Below are 20,173 nucleotides of genomic sequence, written 5' to 3'. Positions count from 1 at the left end.
TTTCCTCATCATTTCGTTGGTCACGGAAAACGGACGATCACTTTTGGAAGCAACTTATTTTTTGAACCTCGTGTTTGTCAATGTGAAGTTTGTAACTATGGGAAAATTTATTTTTAAAGGGAGATTTGAGAATCTCGCTACACGATGCAAGATACACACTAGCCCGTACATCAAACAATTGGTCTGTGAGAGGGCAATCCGTTTTCAATGAAATTTACATACGCCATCTCAGTGCAAAACAAAAATACTCATTTAAAAATGTTGACCCTGAATATTACTAATCTTTATCGTTAGTCTTACAAAAAATCACTGTACCGGAACTGTTATTGTAATTAAACAGCAAATGAACATAAAAATTAACGCATCTGACTTTCTGATAAAACTGCATGAAAATTCACAAGATCTTTTATTGGTGCAAAACTTCTGAAGTGATACTGATATTATTTTCACAAATACACTCTGCCAAACACCGTGCCTTACATTGGAACATGAACTTTGGTGGTACTTAAATTTATTGGCCTACCTGTGGGCACTGAACGCTCATCTGCTCCGCAACTTATTGCTACCAGGAATAATGATGTGACTGTTAAAAATCAAATTTAATTAATCGTACTTGCTATGTGCAGTGCAAGATAGTATATTACCATTTTTCATAACCGCTTGTCAGTGCACAGTTCGCGATGTGCAATGCGATTGAGGAAGTAAATGAAAATGGTTCAAATGGCTCTGAGCACTATGGGACTTAACATCTGTGGTCATCAGACCCTAGGACTTGGAAGTACTTAAACCTAACTAACCTAAGGACATCACACACATCCATGCCCGAGGCAGGATTCGAACCTGCGACCGTAGCGGTCGCTTGGTTCCAGACTTTAGCGCCTAGAACCGCACAGCCACTCAGGCCGGCTGAGGATGACACGGCGGCCGGTCGGTACTGTTGGGCCTTCTTGGACTGTTCAGGCGGAGTTTCTTTTGTATATGATCGAAAATTCATTTTAGAGGATCGTTAATGTAGCTTGCAATAAATTGTGTATATTACGTTCTCCCCAGTGGTTTTCAGGATTTCGTATTACTATAATACTTCGTGCAAACGATGTAAGGACAATGTGTTACTTGTACTTTTCCCAGCGGATAGAATAGTTCATCATCTTGCAGGGGAGCGTCTGGGATATTATTATTTCTTCTTATGGTACTGCGGATGATAAACTTTCAACCCTGCTGAAGGGCATATGTAATGTGCGACGCTGACAGCCTATAGGATGAACTGGTACCCTTCGAAAACGTACTCAGTGAAAATGGAGGCACTAACCGTCAAATTTATAGGATTCTACAAGCGAGAACGTCAACCCAACCAAAGAAAAAGCAAGAAGAAAGAGATGGAAAAATCTACGGCTTTTCTGCCGTTTGTGGGAAATGTTTTTACCCAAACTGCCAGAATAATGATAAAGTACATAAAGTACGTGTGATCTTCTTGCCACGGGCCAAGACAGCATCTCTTCTGAGATCTGTGAAAAATGGTCTACTTTCAATAAAAGCGGGCAAAAATAAAATTCGTTGTCGTTGTGGTAAGAGGTACGCAGGACAAACAATACGCATAACGGGAGGGCGGTGCACAGGTCAACAGCGACACACCAGCGTTCTGCAGCGGCTCAACGTTGTACTCGCACTGACCATTCAGTGGACTACGGGGACGCAGAGGTACAGGCCACAGCCTCATCCTATCGGTACTCAGTAGTTCAGGAAGCTGCGCAAACACGATTAGCAGACAGCCTACTCAACCGAGAGGAGAGTACCCAGTTCGACAAATCATGGAAACCCTTTATTTCACGTCTGCGCCGCTGGAGGAATATAGTTCTGAGTCTCTACTGCCAGGCATTCCAACAAATGCAGTCCATTTTAATAATCATGCTCATCATTAGTGAGCTCTATGAATTTGCTGACTCTACTTTATTTCACTCTTACTAGGGTACCGCGCCAATTCGTCACCACCGATTTCTACCGAATTCGGTGCACATTCAGGGCTAGGCTAGGAATGAAAGTGACAAAAGTGGACGTTCCAGATTGTCAAGCGTTTGGAAAAAATATAATTTTTACGCGGGTCGGGCGAGACATGAGCCCTTTGTGTTGGCGGAGTTTTCAGGGGGCAGTTAGAGCAGCGGGAAGAGTACAGAACGGCAATCTGAGGATCCTGGCATCGATTCCCTGTCCGGTAACTACTTTTTATTTTCAATTTCTACGTTACTTACACCGGAAGCAAATCGAGATAACGCTCAGTATAGTGTATTTGATGTGATGAAACCCTACGCGCAGGAGAACCAATTTCTTCTATTGAATGACTCGTGGGGAGGGCATCAAACTCACAATTATACGACGAGGATTTGCGAAAAGTAATTCCCCACCCCCCTTCTCCTCCAAATGGACTCTGCTAGAGCCACCCTGCGATGTCCAATTTTATCGTCTGCTAAAACATTTGACCAAAGAGCATCAAAACTCCTCTTATCTCCTCCAGAGAAAAAAAAATCACGTTCTGAGCAGACTGCTTCAAAATACATTCCGCTGTACGTCACTAGCTATTCTCAAGAATATTTGGCGAAATGATGCGCTACGTGTGGTTTGCCGCCAAACTACGCGATGAGAGACAACCTTCTAGGAATGTAAGCCGAGTGTCTTTTTATAGCAACTGTAAAAGAACAATGTAACGGCTTTATAAGGAGTGCAAGACGCCGAGAAAATTGCTGATTTCCCTGTTTTTACGATGAACGTTAGTCCAGAATGTGTAAATCATCAACTGCAAAAAAAATAAGTGTCTAATTTTATATACGAAGTTTTCGTGCACGCCTTACAACCCCTTTTGGAAATTTAATTGCAATCCCACACTTTCCTTTGCCCTTTGTTCTATGAAAATGTCAACAAATACAATACAGTGAGCATTATTTAGGTTGATGAGTTCTCCTCGTACGACACAAAATTAATCATAGGTCATTTTAATTCGAAGTCAGTGAAGGAGGGAGCATTCCGGCCTACAATTGGGTAAGAAAGTTTGCATCACATTTCGAATGATAATAGCACAAGGGTGGTTAATTTTGCTGTTTCAAAAGACATGATTGCTGAGAGCACATCTTTCAAAAGGAAGAACATTCATAAAGCAATTTGGGTCTCTCTGGATGGACACACCCGAAACCAAATTGATCATGTTCTTGTAGATCGGAGTTGGCACACTAGTAAAGAAAATGTTAGGACTTTCAGGGCAGCAGACTGCGATTCTGATCATTTTCTTGTAGGTGCCAAAGTTCACCAACGGCTATCTACAGCAACATCAAGGTGTCACAATGCAGAACTTGTTAGGTTCGACACTGACAAGCTAAATGATGAAAACTTTAGAAGAAGGTACATGATAGAAATTTCAAATAGGTTTGATGCTCTCAGGACACACGAAGATCAAGACGAGGATGTAAATAAACAGTGGATCTCTGTGAGGAATAATATCAAAGAGGCACCGAAGGTCACAATAGGTACAATTAAGAACAGGGGGAAATCGTGGTTTGGTGAGGAATGCAAGAAATTGGTAGAGGAAAGGAGAAAAGCGCGATTAGATTGGAATAGAATGGGAGACAAAAAACGAGAGGACTTCTTGAACATGAGAAGGGAAGTTGGTCGTAGGCCACGGGCAAATAAGAGGGATTATTTGAACAATCAAGTTAAAAAAATGGAAACAAACAGTGAAACAAAAAACATTAGGGAACTTTACCTAGACATAAATGGTTATAGAAAGGGGTTCAAGGCTAAGACAACTGCACTTCAAGAGGATGCCGGGGGAATACTGACAGACCCCAGTGCTATATTAAGTAAATGGAACGCGTATTTTGAGCATGTATTAAATGTACACCAGGAAGCAGGAAATGAGCAGGCGTACGAAATACATACAGCAGAGATGCAATCAACAAATTGAAAAACCGTAAAACACCAGGATCAGATTGCATAACTGCAGAACTAGTACAAATGGGGGACAGAAATTGGTGGAAGTAGTTCACAAAGTGATAACTAAAGTATGGAACTCAGAGATGATACCTGAAGAGTGGCAGGAGTTGATTCTGATCCCAATTTTTAAGAAGGGCGACAAAACGGATTGTAGTAATTATAGAGGGATTTCGCTTTTACTATTATGTTCCAAAATTTTCTCGAATATTCTGCTAAGCAGGCTTACACCACATGCAGATGAAATTGTGGGGGATTACCAAGCTGGCTTTGGGAGGAACAGATCAACTATAGACCAAATATTCACCATGCGTCAAATTTTTGGAAAAGAAGTGGGAACACAATTAACCATTTCATAATCTTTTCATAGATTTTACAAAAGCATATGATTCAGCATTGCAATCAAAATTGTACAGAATTCTTTTGGAACTTGGAATACCAAAGAAATATGTTAGACTTATAGAAGCGAGTTTGAAAAACACAAAAGGTAGAGTACGCGTGGGGAAATTGGAGTCAGAAGAATTTGTAATAAAGAACGGACTTAAGCAAGGAGATGCCCTGTCTTCGCTACTTTTTAATTTAGTCCTAGAATATATTGTACGAATGGCAGCAGATAATTCAGAGGGTGTGTAGTTAAATGGAAATATTAAGATATTAGGCTATGCAGATGATCTAAACATCATTAGCGATAGGAAAGAATTTGTTACAGCAAATGCGAATGCGTTAATCAAGGCTAGTGAAGGTGTAGATCTAAGGATAAGTGAAGACAAAACTAAATACCTGGCTACTACTAGAATGCCAACAGCAGTAGACCAGGAAATGTTAAGAGTTGGAGACATGCAGTTTGAAAAAGTGAACACATTTAAGTATCTAGGCGTGGCTTAGAGAAATGAGATTGAATCCGAACTGAAGAAGAGATTACGGACGGGAAATGCGTGCTACTTCTCACTGAATAGATTACTTTCATCACGGATACTGTCTAGGAATTTAAAGATTAGAATATTGAAAACTATTATTCTACCAGTTATGTTGTATGGGTGTGAGACTTGGTCTCTCACTGTGCAAAATGAAAAGCCGTTTCGGGTATTTGAAAACAAAATTTTGAGGAAAATTTTCGGAGCAAAAAGGGATGACATTAACGGAGCGTGGTGAAAACTGCGTAACTAAGAGGTTTACGAACTCTATTCAAGCCCTGACATATTCAGCATTATTAAATCACGTAGGCTCCGATGGGCGGGTCACGTAGCTCGAATGGATGAAGGTAGGGCAGCGCGCAGAGTACTGGTAGGGCACTTAGAGGGAAAACGTCCAGTGGGGAGACCGAGGCGTAGATGGGAGGACAATGTGAAGGATGATTTCATGAGCCTAGGTATTGAAGGTGAATGGAAGGAAATAGCCCAAGACAGAGACAGATGGCGAAAATACGTTGCTGCGGTAATGGACTCTCGAGTCCGGTATGATCAGTGAGTGAGTGTGTGAGTGATTGATTATTTAGGTTTATTTGCAGTGTAAGGAACATAAAAACTTAAAACAAAAATAAGTTCCTACACAGAGAAACGATCCCACGGCCCTCGGCTGACTGTTCAGTACTCTTTCCCGCTGCGCCAACTGCTGCGGAGAAAGTACGATAGCATAACCGGCTCGTGTCTCACCCGATTCGCGCCAAAAATGCTACTCTTTTCTAAACGTTTGGCCATCTGTAGCACCCACATCTGTCACTTCCATTTTTGGCCGAGCCGTGCATGTACCATAAATTTAAGCGAAAACGGTGATGACGAAGAGGCGCGGTCCCTTTGTGAGACTCATGAAGTTTTATCTATGACTTGACACTCTTGTTGTTAGCATAGTCATCTCAGTCGTACTCGTGATCCTACTCCACGTGTTAAGTCAAGTGGTTTATATTCTGCCAGCGACTCACCTTGAAGATGGCTATCAGTCATGGCTATCAGATACGGTTATCAGCCACGATATCAGACGGTGAATTAACACTATTCCGAATACGCCCGAAAGATGGTGGAATAAGATGTACGGAACACTTTACAAACTAGCAAAAAATGTAGTAATTACTATTTCTATCAGTTTTGCCTATTGATTGTTGTTTTCGAGGCAATTTATACACTGCCAGTCTTCGATATAAAAGCTTGATAAAGCTGGAAAATACCCGGAAGAATATTGTAAACAGACTGTTTTGCAAGCTAAACTTACGATATGCTAAAAAACACGTTTTAATAACATACACATTTATTTAGCTTTTGAGCTATTGGAACACAGTCTCAATGACACTAGGTAACAGATACATCAAAATACATCCAGATATAGTGAAAAGATAAAAGTTATAAACATAAAGCTGTGGGACACTAATACTACTTTCACATTCCAGTGTGAAAATAATAAAAAAGAAGTTTAGCTTTTGGGTCATCGGAACACCGTGTCAATAACAATAGATACCAGATACCTCAGAGTGCATCCAGACGTTATTAAAATCAATAGTTATAAATATAAAACTATGGATCACACTAATTCTACTTTCATATTCCAGCATGAAAATCATAAAGAAAACTTTAGTAGCATATTCTGGTAGATGTAAAGCTATGGACGTGGGTCGTGAGTCGTGCCTGGATGTCTCAGTGTGAAGCGCATTCCCCGGCAAGACACTTAGGTTCGCCGCGCGGAGTGGCCGCGCGGTTTGAGGCGCCATGTCACGGACTGCGCGGCCCCTCCCGCAGGAGGTTCGAGTCCTCCCTCGGGCATGGGTGTGTGTGTTGTTCTTGGCATAAGTTAGTTTAAGTAGTCTGTAAGTCTAGGGACCGATGACCTCAGTAGTTTCGTCTCTTAGGAATACACACACACATTTGAACATCTGAGCGCTTAGGTTAACCCAATCTGGCACACAGTTTTAATCTGCCGGGATGTTTCAGTAGTAATAACAATAATAATAATAATAATACACTACTGGGCAGTAGAACTGCTACACCACGAAGATGACGTGCTAAGACGCGAAATTTAACCGACAGGAAGAAGATGCTGTGATATGCAAATGATTAGCTTTTCAGAGCATTCACACAAGGTTGGCGCCGGTGGCGGCACCTACAACGTGCTGACATGAGGAAAGTTTCCAACCGATTTCTCATACACAAACAGCAGTTGTCCGGCGTTGCCTCGTGAAACGTTGTAGTGATGCCTCGTGTAAGGAGGAGAAATGCGTACCATCACGTTTCCGGCTTTGATAAAGGTGGGATTGTAGCCTATCGCGATTGCGGTTTACTGTATCGCGACATTGCTGCTCGCGTTGGTCGAGATGCAATGACTGTTAGCAGAATATGGAATCGGTGGGTTCTGGAGGGTAATACGGAACGCCTTGCTGGATCCCAACGGCCTCGTATCACTAACAGTCGAGATGACAGGCATCTTATCCGCACGGCTGTAACGGATCGTGCAGCCACGTCTCCATCCCTGAGTCAACAGATGGGGACGTTTGCAAGACAACAACCATCTACACGAACAGTTCGACAACGTTTGCAGCAGCATGGCCTATCAGCTCGCAGACCATGCCTGCGGTTACCCTTGACGCTGCATGACAGACAGAAGCTATGGTGTACTCAGCGACGAACCTGGGTGCACGAATGGCAAAACGTCATTTTTTCGACCGAAACCAGGTTCTTTTTACAGCATCATGATGGTCGCATCCGTGTCTGGCGACATCGCGGTGAACGCACATTGGTAGTGTGTATTTGTCATCGCCATAGTGGCGTATCACCCGGCGTGATGGTATGGGGTGCCATTGGTTCCACGTCTCGGTCACCTCTTGTTCGCATTGACGGCACTTTGAACAGTGGACGTTACATTTCAGATGTGTTACGACCCGTGGCTCTACCCTTCATTCGATCCCTGGGAAACCCTACATTTCAGCAGGATAAAGCACGACCGTATGTTGCAGGTCCTGTACGGGCGTTTCTGGCTACAGAAAATGTTCGACTGCTCCCCTGGCCAGCACATTCTCCAGATCTCTCACCAATTGAAAACGTCTGGTCAATGGTGGCCGAGCAACTGGCTCGTCACAATACGCCAGTCACTACTCTCGATGAACTGTGGTATCGTGTTGAAGCTGCATGGGCAGCTGTACCTGTATACGCCATCCAAGCTCTGTTTGACTCAATGCCCAGGCGTATCAAGGGTGTTATTACGGCCAGAGGTGGTTGTTCTGGGTACTGATTTCTCAGGATTTATGCATCCAAATTGCGTGAAAGTGTAATCACACGTCAGGTCTAGTATAATATATTTGTCCAATGAATACCCGTTAAATCCTGCATTTTTTATTGGTGTAGCAATTTTAATGACCAGTAGTGTATGAGGAATGTCGACGTCCCGAAAATGTGTGCGCAAGCAGACTCCGTCCAAAGACGCCTCGGAATGGCCAATGGTACCGAGCGACTTCCGTGTCATCCTCAGCCAATAGGTATTAGTGGATGCGGATACGGAGAGGCATGTGGTCGGCACACCATCCCTCCGGCCGTTGTCAGTTTTCGTGACCAGAGCCACTACTTCCCTCTCACGTAGCTTCTTAATTTGTTGGCCTCGCCAGGGCTGAGTGCAGCCTGACTGCGACGAGGGCCCGGCAGCCACGGCCAGTCACTCATCCAGGAGCTAGCCGAGCCCGACACCAGCGAACTTCGGTGATATGACGGGAATCGGTGTGAGCACTGTGGCAAGGCCGTTGGCAGTACGTAAATAGCTACGAAGAAATTTGTTTTAGCAGTTTCTGCAGGTAAATCATGGGAAAGGTGTGGCTGGGGTAGAATATTCGTCCAGTTCCTGTGTTTTCGATTTTAAATTGTCAGTACCATTTACCATTTTAGGCAATTGTTTAAAGTTACACAAACAAATGAAAATAAAACTTCCTGGCAGATTAAAACTGTGTGCCGGACCGAGTCTCGAACTCGAGACCTTTGCCTTTCGCGGGCAAGTGCTCTACCAAATCTCATTCTGGAAACATCCCCTAGGTTGTGGCTAAGCCATTTCTCCGCAATATCCTTTCTTTCAGGAGTGCTAGTTCTGCAAGGTCCGCAGGAGAGCTTCTGTAAAGTTTAGAAGGTAGGAGACGAGGTACTGGCAGAAGTAAAGCTGTGATGACGGGGCGTGAGTCGTGCTTGGGTAGCTCAGTTGGTAGAGCACTTGCCCGCGAAAGGCAAAGGTCCCGAGTTCGTGTCTCGGTGCGGCACACAGTTTTAATCTGCCAGGAAGTTTCATATAAGCGCACACTCCGCTACAGAGTGAAAATCTCATTCTGGAAAAAAAAAAAAAAAATTATAGACCCAATGTTGCCTATTGCATGGATTACTTGGCTGAACTACCGCCTTAGCGTGTTGTTTGTGCAAACGCAGTCTCTTAGCTCCTACTCTATAACAACGATGTAAGAAAGAGATGCTACAGATTAACGCCTGTACAGTATGTACCTACTTTGAAGTACGAGGGTCACTCCAAAAGAAATGCACACTGTTTTTGTAAAAATACAGTTTTCATTCTGAATGTGTGAATGTTTTGCAGTGTGTAGATACATCCTTCCCGCTTGTTTTCAAACTTAGTTCAACCTGTTCCCGTGGGAGGCGCCGTCACAGCAGGTCTTTTGCTACACTTGACGTTCGTCAGAAGCAACGTGCTGTCATAGAATTCCTGTGCTGTGAAAACGAGACAGTGGTAAACATCCATAAGAAGTTGAAAAAGGTGTATGGAAATGCTGCTGTCGATCGCAGTACAGGTAGTCGGTGGCCAAGCAGGTTACGTGATGAACGTGTGCATGGCAATATTGAGGATTGTCCTCGCAGCGGCAGGCCTCGTACTGCACACACTCCTGACAATGTGCAGAGAGTTAACGAATTGGTGACTGCTGACAGATGCATCACTGTGAACGAACTGTCACGCTACGTTGGGATGGGGGAAGGAAGTGTTTGCAGAACACTGAAAGTGTTGGCGTTAAAAAAGGTTTGTGCCAGGTGAGTTCCCAGGATGTTGACAGTGGCTCACAAAGAAACAAGAAAAACGGTATGCAGCGAACTTTTGGAAGATCCCGAGAATGGTGGAGATGAAATTCTTGGAAGAATTGTGACAGGTGATGAAACATGGCTATATCATTTTTCACCAGAGACGAAGAGGCAATCAATGGCGTGGCATCATGCAAATTCACCCAAGAAAAATAATTCAAATCCACACCTCCTGTAAAAGGTATGGCTACGGTGTTTTTCGATTCCGAAGGACTCTTGCTTGTGGACATCATGCCAAGTGGAACCACCATAAATTCTGATGCATATGTGACGATACTGAAGAAACTTCAAGCTCGACTGAGTCGTGTTCGACCACATCGGCAAAAGCAAGATGTTTTGCTGTTGCACGACAATGCACGGCCACGCGTCAGTCACAAAACCATGGAAGCGATCACAAAACTCGGATGGACAACACTGAAACACCCACCTTACAGTCCTGACCTGGCTCCTTGTGACTATCATCTCTTTGGGAAACTGAAAGACTCTCTTCGTGGAACAAGGTTTGAAGATGATGACTCCCTTGTGCACGCTGCCAAACAGTGGCTCCAACAGCTTGGTCCAGAATTTTACCGTGTGGGTATACAGGCGCTGGTTGCAAGATGGCGTAAGGCAGTTGAGAGGGATGGAAATTATGTGGAGAAATGAAAATATTGTTCCTAAAGGCTGTATCTACACACTGTAAAACTTTCAAACATGTAGAATAAAAGATGGATTTTTAAAAAAATAGTGTGCATTTCTTTTGGAGTGACCCTCATATTATTTCAAGCTCCATCGATTACAACGATGCCGCAAAAGCAATCAAACACAACTTCTACGGTGAAAGTACAATAAGGATGAGCATTATTCAAATGAGAGTGCCGCGAGGGGTAGCCGCGTGGCCTGAGGCACTTTGTCACGGTTCGCGTGGCTACCCCTGTTGGAGGTTCGAGTCCTCCCTCGAGCATGGGTGTGTGTGTTGCCCTTAGCGTAATTTAGTTTAAGTTAGATTAAGTAGTGTATAAGCTGAGGAACGAATGATCTCAGTAGTTTGATCCCATAGCACTTACTAGAAATTTCCAAATTTCGGAATGAGAGTCCGAAGTGACAGTAACAACATTTCGTTTTGTTATGAACGTTGTCCAACCTGCTCGATTTATGGGAAGATACCAAATTGTTTTATGTAATTTTCGCAGACAGTGCTCGTATTAAAAACTAAACGGTGACAGTTATGTAAAAACAAGGAGCTATGGACAATGTGCAGAACTGTCAGACAAGTGTGTGACTAGTGTTTTATTCCACAATCTTCCGATATCAATGATATTTCACATCGAGCATCTGTTCCTATCGTAATTCACGTAAAGAGTATAGTCTTGGTTCAAATGGCTCTGAGCACTATGAGACTTAACTTCTCAGGTCATCAGTCCCCTAGAGCTTAGAACTACTTAAACCTAACTAACCTAAGGACATCACACACACCCATGCCCGAGGCAGGATTCGAACTTGGTACCGTACGGTCACGCGGTTCCAGACTTTAGCGCCTAGAACCGCTCGGTCACTCCGGCCGGCTGAGTATAGTCTGTTGTGCAAATTCCGTAACAGTCTTCTAACTTGGAAAACGTCGCACTAACTGCTCGAATAGTCATCATTCTTTAAAGAAAATTAGTGCGAATTAAGAAAAGCAAAATTTACTTCCCAACACATGCACAACCAAATTATTTAATTTGAAGTCACTGCACGACAGTAAACTTTTTTCGTAGATCTTGCTGAGTTTACAAATGTTTATGTTTAGCAGTGAAACTGGGCATAAATCGCTATGCAGAAACTACTATAACATAAATAGTTGTAGTCTTCAGTCCGAAGACTGGCTTCATGCAGCTCTCGTCTCTAGTCTATCCTGTGCAAAGCTCTCCACCTTCGAATAACAATTGCAGCTTACATCAATTTGATCCTGTTTACTGTATTCATCAGTTCATCAAACTCTACAATGTTTACTCCCCCATCCCACGCACACACACTTCCCTCCAACAACAAGTTGACAATTCCTTGATGCCTGAGAAAGTGTCCTATCAGCCGATCCCTTCTTTTAGTGGTGTTGTGCCATTAATTTCTTTTCTTCCCAGTTCGATTAAGTATTTCTCATTAATTACACGATGAAGCTATCTCTTTTCGAGCATTCTTCTTTAGCACTACATTTCAAAGACATCTATTCTCCTCTTTTCTGAACTGCTTATTGTCCACGTTCCGCTTCTCTCCAAGGCTACACTCAAGACAAATACCTTACGAAAGGACTTCCGAAAACTAACGTTTATGTTTGATGTTAACAAATTCCTCTTTTTTAGAAATGCTTTTCTTGCTGTAGCCAGTCGCCATTTCATATTCCCTCTACTTCGACCATCGGCAGTTCCTTTACTGCCCAAATATCAACAATCATGTACCACTTTCAGTGTCTCATTTCCCAACCTAATTCCCTCACGTCCTCCTGATTTAGTCCGAATGGATTCCATTAATCTTGTTTCACTTACGTTGTTGCTCGTTTTGTAATCACTTTTCAAGCCACTATCAACTCCTTTCAACTGCTCTTCGAAGTCCTTTGCTCTCTGCCGGCCCCGGTGGTCTAGCGGTTCTAGGCGCTCAGTCAGGAACTGCGTGACTGCTACGGTCGCAGGTTCGAATCCTGCCTCGGGCATGGATGTGTGTGCTGTCCTTAGGTTAGTTAGGTTTAAGTAGTTCTAAGTTCTAGGGGACTGATGACCACAGATGTTAAGTCCCATAGTGCTCAGAGCCAGCCTTTGCTCTCTCTGACAGAATTACAATGTCTTCGCCAAAGCTCAAAGTTTAGATTAATTCTTCCTGAATTTTAATTCCCTTTGCAAAGTTCTCCTAGGCTTCCTGTGCTTCTTACGGAATGAACAGATTGAATAACACCGAGATAGGCTACAATCCTGCCCCACTCCCTTTTCAACCGTTCATTCCCTTTCATGTCCTTAGGCTCAAATAACCACAATCTGGTTTCTGTAAAAGCTGTATATGATCTTTAGTTCCCTGTATTTCATTCCTGCTACCATTAGAACTTTGAAGAATGTATTCAAGCCAACACTGTCGGAAGACTTCTGTAAAACTGCAGATAATATAAACGTAGGTTTGCGTTTCTTTAAGCTATCTTCTAAGATAAATCTTAAGCCGTCCTCCCACGGGATGTGAAAATGCACACGGCTGAGGAGCTGGTGACGTCACAGCATTGGAATTCCTCGTTCCACTACACTGCGAAGCGTGAAGTAACGTATGTGGCATGTCGGATTTTTGCCCAGTGGAGGAGAATGTGGCCAGTGAGATGCGACCTCGTCTCATGTTACAAGCACAACATTGGAGCTGCCATACTGTACGGCGGTAAACATGGTATTTGGTCGGTTTTCTCTCTCGTGGACTACGTAGTATGAATATAAGCTGTCTCAAAGCCTCAGAGAATTGAGGAGTCCTCGAAAATGCATCGTTAGCTACGATTTGTTGTAATAAAAAGATAGGAAACTATGGATCGGTAGGTAAAGCCTGTCTGTAGTAGACGCTTTTATTGTTATAACTTGCGTGCTACGAACGTATACCATTTCAATGCTGCGGCAGAATGATGATTTATCAAAATCACGTCTTTTTGGTATGAATTGCATATTAAGTTTCAAATAATGACATTTATAGATACAGTGTTTAGATAGTGTGTATGGTATACGCTTGCTAAGTTGGGGCTGTAGCATAGTTGATAGTATGTTGATAGTATCGCCCGCTCAGAGTGGTGATGGCTGATGGTGCAGGTTCTAGTTGTCCACCACCTCCTACCAAAATATTTTTTCGCCTTATGTTTCCTTAAAGGTCCTACGTCTTTAGGTCTTTTTCTTTCGTTTGATAGATGAATTATCTCAAAAGTCGATGTTATTTGGTATAATTGATCTATTTTCTGCAGCTATTATTGGAAAGGCCAACAACTGGAATGATTCCCTGGTGAACAGAAATCTGAACGTGACTGCCAGTCTCTGTCTGAAAGTAAACACAAGATCCACTCTGAAGTTTATATATATCAATACCTGGGCTTATGACAGGCTCATTTTTGTATTTCACCAATAAATATCGTTTTACGATGGTGAGCAGGTTCTCAAAGAATCTTTTCTCCCATTTTGATGAAATTACGCAACGAATCATGATCTTGGAACCAATGGACGAAATTCGTTACTTCAGTGTGTTAGTGGTCAGTGCAGCATCAAAAATATGGAAATTATATATGCGCAAACTGATTTTTCTTTTTTCTGTATTGTGGTTTCATTCCCTTGCCCCATATGGACATAATCCGCCGCTCTTCAGCCGAGTGACGTTACAATGAAATAAAAATAGGAAACTATACAAAAAAGGTGGCAAAATGGGGACATAAAAACGTAATAAGTGGAGACAATTGGAGGTAAAGGATACACTGACACCGGGATGTTCATTGGGGAGGGGGGGGGGGGGGGCAGCTAAAAAAGAATTCGACCTAAAATTAAAAGAACACAGTTAGCGAGTCGGGGAGCACTTAAAATACATGGGAGACACATGCACAAGTTAAAAGTCAGCCATAGTATAAAACCACACAGAACGAGACACACTTAAAAAATCACTGTAAGCGATGGAGCACACATGAAGAATAAAAACTGCCGGGAGGGACCTTCCGAGGAAGAGGACCCCAGAGAGGAGGGAAAATGAGGGGAGAGGGAGATGCAGTGGGGGAGGGGGGCTGGAGGGGTGAGAGGAAAAGAAAAAAGAGGGGATTGGGGAGTGCACCAAGAGGCAGGAGACAGGTGGGGTGGGAGATGGAGAGGGAAGGTAAATCAGGAGGGAGTGAAGAGACACAGAAGGGGGCATGGGAAAGGGAGGGGGGTGGAGGAAGGAGGAAAACCGCTCAAGGGGAGGGAAGAGGAGGGGGGAGGGAGCACTGAGGAGTAGGAGGGGGGAAGGTGGGGTTTTGGTAGGAGGGGTAGAGATCAGTGTGGAGCTCATCATGCAGTAGGAGCAGGCGCTGGGAAAGGAGGTGGAGGGTGTGGAGATGGAGAGAGGTCGGCACACAACGGTAAAGGCGCGGTAACAGGCTGGGGGTAGAGAGGATAGGAGACACCATGGGGTGGGGGATCAAGTCAGCAAACGATGTACAGGGTGCGAATACGTTCGAGGAAAAGGAGAAGATGTGGGAAGGGGATGAGGTCATAAAGGATCCGCATGGGGATTGGAAGGTGTATACGGAAGGCCAGTTTGAGTGTGTGGTGTTCTAGGGGTTGAGGGCTTTATGGAATCTGGGAGGAGCGAAAATCCAAATGACACTGGCATATAAACTGACATTAGACACTGTGCCTTCACTGTATTCAACATAAAAACGAAAATGGGCTGAAAATTCAATTGAATTAACGAGTAACTTCTACTAGTGTGTATCTCAGATCGATGTACAGCGTTATGTAGTAATCCTCTTCCAGAAATTTGATGCTCAAGCCACCGACGAAACCAGAATTGTCTTTGTGATTTTCTCCACTCTTCGTTTCCGGTCGCTAACAGAGTTTATGCAGTTATTTTAATCGCATCCATTTTCGCACAGAAAGTGTGTGGTCTGCGAGCCAGATAAAGCCGACAGACAGTGCTCAGGGCGCAAAACACGTCTACCACCTTGCTCCCGTGTGCCGATGTCGCCGTCTTTCGTGAGGTCGGATGTCCTGTCCGCATCCACATCAATGTTAGTTACTTCGCCCCTTGCGAGGGCAGTTTTAAGGGCAGTGTTGCCTCGCATGGTCCAGAATTTCCCAGGAACAGTCCGCCTGCTTAGCTGGGTGGTTATCTGCTTGCCTCCCATGCAGTGGGCCCAGGTTCAGTTCCTGGCCTGGTTGGGGATTTTCTCCACTCGTGGCCTGGGTGTTGTGTTATCCTCATCATCATTTCATCCTCATTACTGGTGCGCAAGTCGCCCAGTGTGGTGACGACTGAAATAAGACTTGAACTTGGCGGCCGAACTTCTCCGGATGGGGTCTCCCAGCCACAATGTCATATGCTCATTTCCATTTTTCCATAGAACAAGAACTACTAACCTTTCCCGAGATTGGCTTCTACAACGTATCCCAATCTTCTGTAAATACACTGAGGTGACAAGAGTTATGGGATACCTCTTAATCGACCGGGTGCAGTGTCATCTACAAAAATTTCGTCGTTGTTTGGGAACATGAAGTCCACAGATGGCTACAAATGCTCTCCAAGTAGCTGAACATAACCATTTCCAGTCTGTGATTCACGTAAACACACCGCACACCATTACGGTCATGAGCCCAGGAGAGATGCCACAGGCGATGTCGCACCGTTAGAGAAGGCGCTCGTGTCGGTTGTCTGCTGCCATAGCCCATTAACGCCAAATTACGCCACACTGTCCTTACGGATATGTTTTTCGGTTATTTCGCGCAGTGTTGCTTGTCTATTAGCACTGACGACTCTACGCAAAAGTCGCTGTTCTCGGTCGTTAAGTGAAGGCAGTGGGCCAACGCGTTGTCTTTGTTGAGATATAATGCCTGAAATTTGGTATTCTCAACAAGCTCTTGACGCTGCAAGTCTCGGAATACTGAACTCCTGAACGGTTTCCGAAATGGCATGTCCCAAGCGTCTAGCTCCAACTGCCATTTCGCGTTTAAAATCTGTTAATTCCCGTCATCCTGCCATAATCAGGTCGCAAATCTTCTCACAGGGATCACCTGACTACAAATGACAGCTCTGTCAACGCACTGTCCTTTTATACCTGGAGTACACACATTGCCATCTTATATGTGCGTATTGCTATGAGTTTCACCATGAGAGACTGATTCCATGTGTATGGCGTTCTCTTCTGTCGTTTGTTGTTGCCTAAAAGTTGGGATGATGTTCATTTCACCACTTGACCTTTTCATAGGAAAGTTTAAACATTATCGAGTTTGGGTAGTATGGCAGTGGATGCAAACGGAACATCATGACGCAAAATATGTAGGCATTTACGGCTTCCTGTGTCTCAGAAAGCTATTCCATTACAGCAGGCAGTTGTGGAAAAATGTTATCTTGCAGCTATTTTATGTTATCTAAGAACTCACAAGCAGCAAACTTTACGTCAAGCATGACGAATATCTATGATGATGACCATGCAAAAAGAGTAAAACAGTCGTGTGTTGGCCTTCAGCGGCGTTATGTGACATTTCACCGGATCTGCAGTACGCGAACAGGTGCGTACAACAGCGCCGCTATCGGACGCAAAAGTGCTCTGTCACTGGGAGCCCCGTGTGGACGACTTGCAGAAATGAAATCGGCTTGTAGGAAACGGACCGTCTGAAAAACCCACATGTCGGTTACGTTAGAACAAGCAGCTGTGGTTGCAACAGCATGACGTCACAGTTCGACATAACACTGAGAAACGAAGTTATACAAACATCCTTGGAAAATTAGCACACTGGATTCACATTCGGGAGGACGACGGTTCAATCCCGCGTCCGGCCATCCTCATGTAGTTTTTCCGTGATTTCCCTAAATCGCTCCAGGCAAGTGCCGGGATGGTTCCTTTGAAAGGGCACGGCCGACTTCCTTCCCCGTCCTTCCCTAATCCGATGAGACCGATGACCTCGCTGTTTGGTCTCTTCCCCCAAACAACCCAACCATCCTTGGAAAAAAAAGTCAGTGGGATTTGTTTCTAAAGCACCGACAATATTGTTTGCATTTGTACAAAAACGCCTTTGGGAATCTTCTGACCTGCTACTATGCCTGTAATAGTTGGTGTATAAGGCTGTTTTACCGTCGTGTCGCAGTGAAGACATCCACCGAGGAGCGACAAGATGTTTCTGCACTATCAACTGGATCTTGACAACATACTTGTCTTTTGTTGGAAACATTGTGCTTAGTACCAAGACAGCATACAAAGCTCGTGAGCTGAAGGCACTGTCACCTTAACCTATTGGAGGAAGGGAAAATAACTTTACTGAACGAGGGAGGAGGCCATTACAGAGGAATATGTCCAACTGTAACTTACCGCGACGGAAGCGACGGTTAGAGGTTAGTACTTATTTAAAGAACGTAATTTGATGGAACGTAAAGAACCTAATAGAAATCTTGGAACCTTCCCGGCAGATTAAAACTGTGTACCGGGCAGCCCTTCGTGGGCAAGTGCTCTGTCGACTAAGCCACTCAAGCACGACCCTCCATCCCTCCTCACAGCCTTACTTCCGCCAGTAACTCATCTTCTACTTTCCAAACTCTCCTATGACACTTGCATGACTTTCTGGAAGAGAGGATATTGTGGAGACATGGCTTATTCACAGTCTGGCGGAAATAAAGCTGTTAGGAGGGCTCGTGAGTCATGCTTGCATGGCTCAATCGGTAGACACTTTCCTTCAGAAGGCAAACATACTGAGTTCGAGCCTCGGTCCGGCACACAGTTTAAATCTGCAAGAAAATTTCATGTCAGCACTCACTCCGCTTCAGAGTGAAAATCGCAATCTGAAAAAGAAAAAAAAACCTTGTTGCTATTTATGGTCACCAGACATCTTCCGTTTAACGAGCGTTTAATAAAAGTAAGCTTCCCTTTATTTGGTTGAAATAAGAGGATCAACTGATTATGGACACAATGGCCAATTTCAAGTGAGCAATACGTGGAGCTAACTCAGAAAGATGTATGCAATGTCCAAATTAATTCATCTGCACACAAATGTGCGAGCCGCCTGCGCTTGTTGTGATGTTGATTTAACGGTAAACAGTGCATTTCCCTTACCCACAGATCACGGTGAGCCTTCATTCAAATAACGGCTCTACAACCAGATCACGCCTGAATATTGTATATTGTCCAAACTATATTCTAATATAATGTCGAAATTACATTGCAAATAGCCGCGAGGAGTGGCCGCGTCGTTTGAGGCGCCATGTCACGGTTTGCGTGGCCCCTCCCGCCGGAGGTCCGAGTCCTCCCTCGGGCATGGGTGTGTGTGTTGTTCTTAGCATAAGATAGTTTAAGTTACTTTAAGCAGTGTGTAAGTCTAGGGACCGATGACCTCAGCAGTTTGGTCCATCAGGAATTCACAAACATCTGAACATCCTCAACAGCTTGCAAATAAACACACACACACACGAAATTCATATGCTTATGAAATATAGTGTTCAATTCTTTCAACAGTTTCCGACGTTGGACTTTCGTACTCAGAATTGACCACGTCCTCCCGTTTGGAGCCGACAGGGAGGTGTAACATACTGGCTCACACGAATCTACGATGAGTTCTGTCGTTGATGTCTTGACCTCCGAATAGTTTAGTGTCCCCTTTGTAATCCAATCAAATCATTAGCACAATAATAAAAGTGGATATCGATTTTTTCACTTTTATTAGAATAATTTCGATATAGTCACTTTCATAAAAATGAGTATTTGTTCAAATGGCTCTGAGCACTATGGGACTTAACATCTGCGGTCATCAGTTCCCTAGAACTTAGAACTACTTAAACCTAAGTAACCTAAGGACATCACACACATCCATGCCCGAGGCAGGATTCGTACCTGCGATCGTAGCGGTAGCGCGGTTCCGGACTGAAGCGCCTTGAACCGCTTGGCCACCGCGGCCGACAAAAATGAGTTATCCCATATTTAAATAGTCATATCCTGCACACTTAAGTTAATGTTGAAACATTTCATTTGAGTACTTGTAAATATATTTTATTAATTGTTTCGAAGTTGTGGCAACTATTATTATCGATTGTGTTATAAATTCTTTGACTTTTGCTTGAGAACGCTGTTCAAGTTAGTTGAGGGAGAGGTACAGAGATCTGGCCAGAATGTGTTCTCGAATGGACGTCCTTACTGGAAGAGTTATTGTAATGGGACTTGATATTGTTCTCTAGTAGTCCTGAAGGCACAAGTATTGTATGCTGTTATTGCTGAGTGTGGAAATACCGAAGAACATATCTATTTCTAAGTACAGATAACGCATTTACTGGAATAACAATTCCTTGACCATTTAACATTCCTTTATACAAGGACAAGGACTTGGGACCAACAACCTACTCCATGGAAGAAACGAGACCAACAACGTCCGAACAAGATGAGTACTAATTTAGAAGTATAGATGTGATGTGAGACTCAATGAAAACTAAACATATAATAATGGTCAACGTCTTGTTTGAAGGTAGATCATTGA

This window comes from Schistocerca piceifrons, chromosome 7, assembly GCF_021461385.2.
Source record: "Schistocerca piceifrons isolate TAMUIC-IGC-003096 chromosome 7, iqSchPice1.1, whole genome shotgun sequence".
Lineage (NCBI taxonomy): Eukaryota > Metazoa > Arthropoda > Insecta > Orthoptera > Acrididae > Schistocerca > Schistocerca piceifrons.
The sequence above is the reverse complement of the archived record's forward strand: the minus strand, read 5'-3'. Positions refer to the sequence as shown.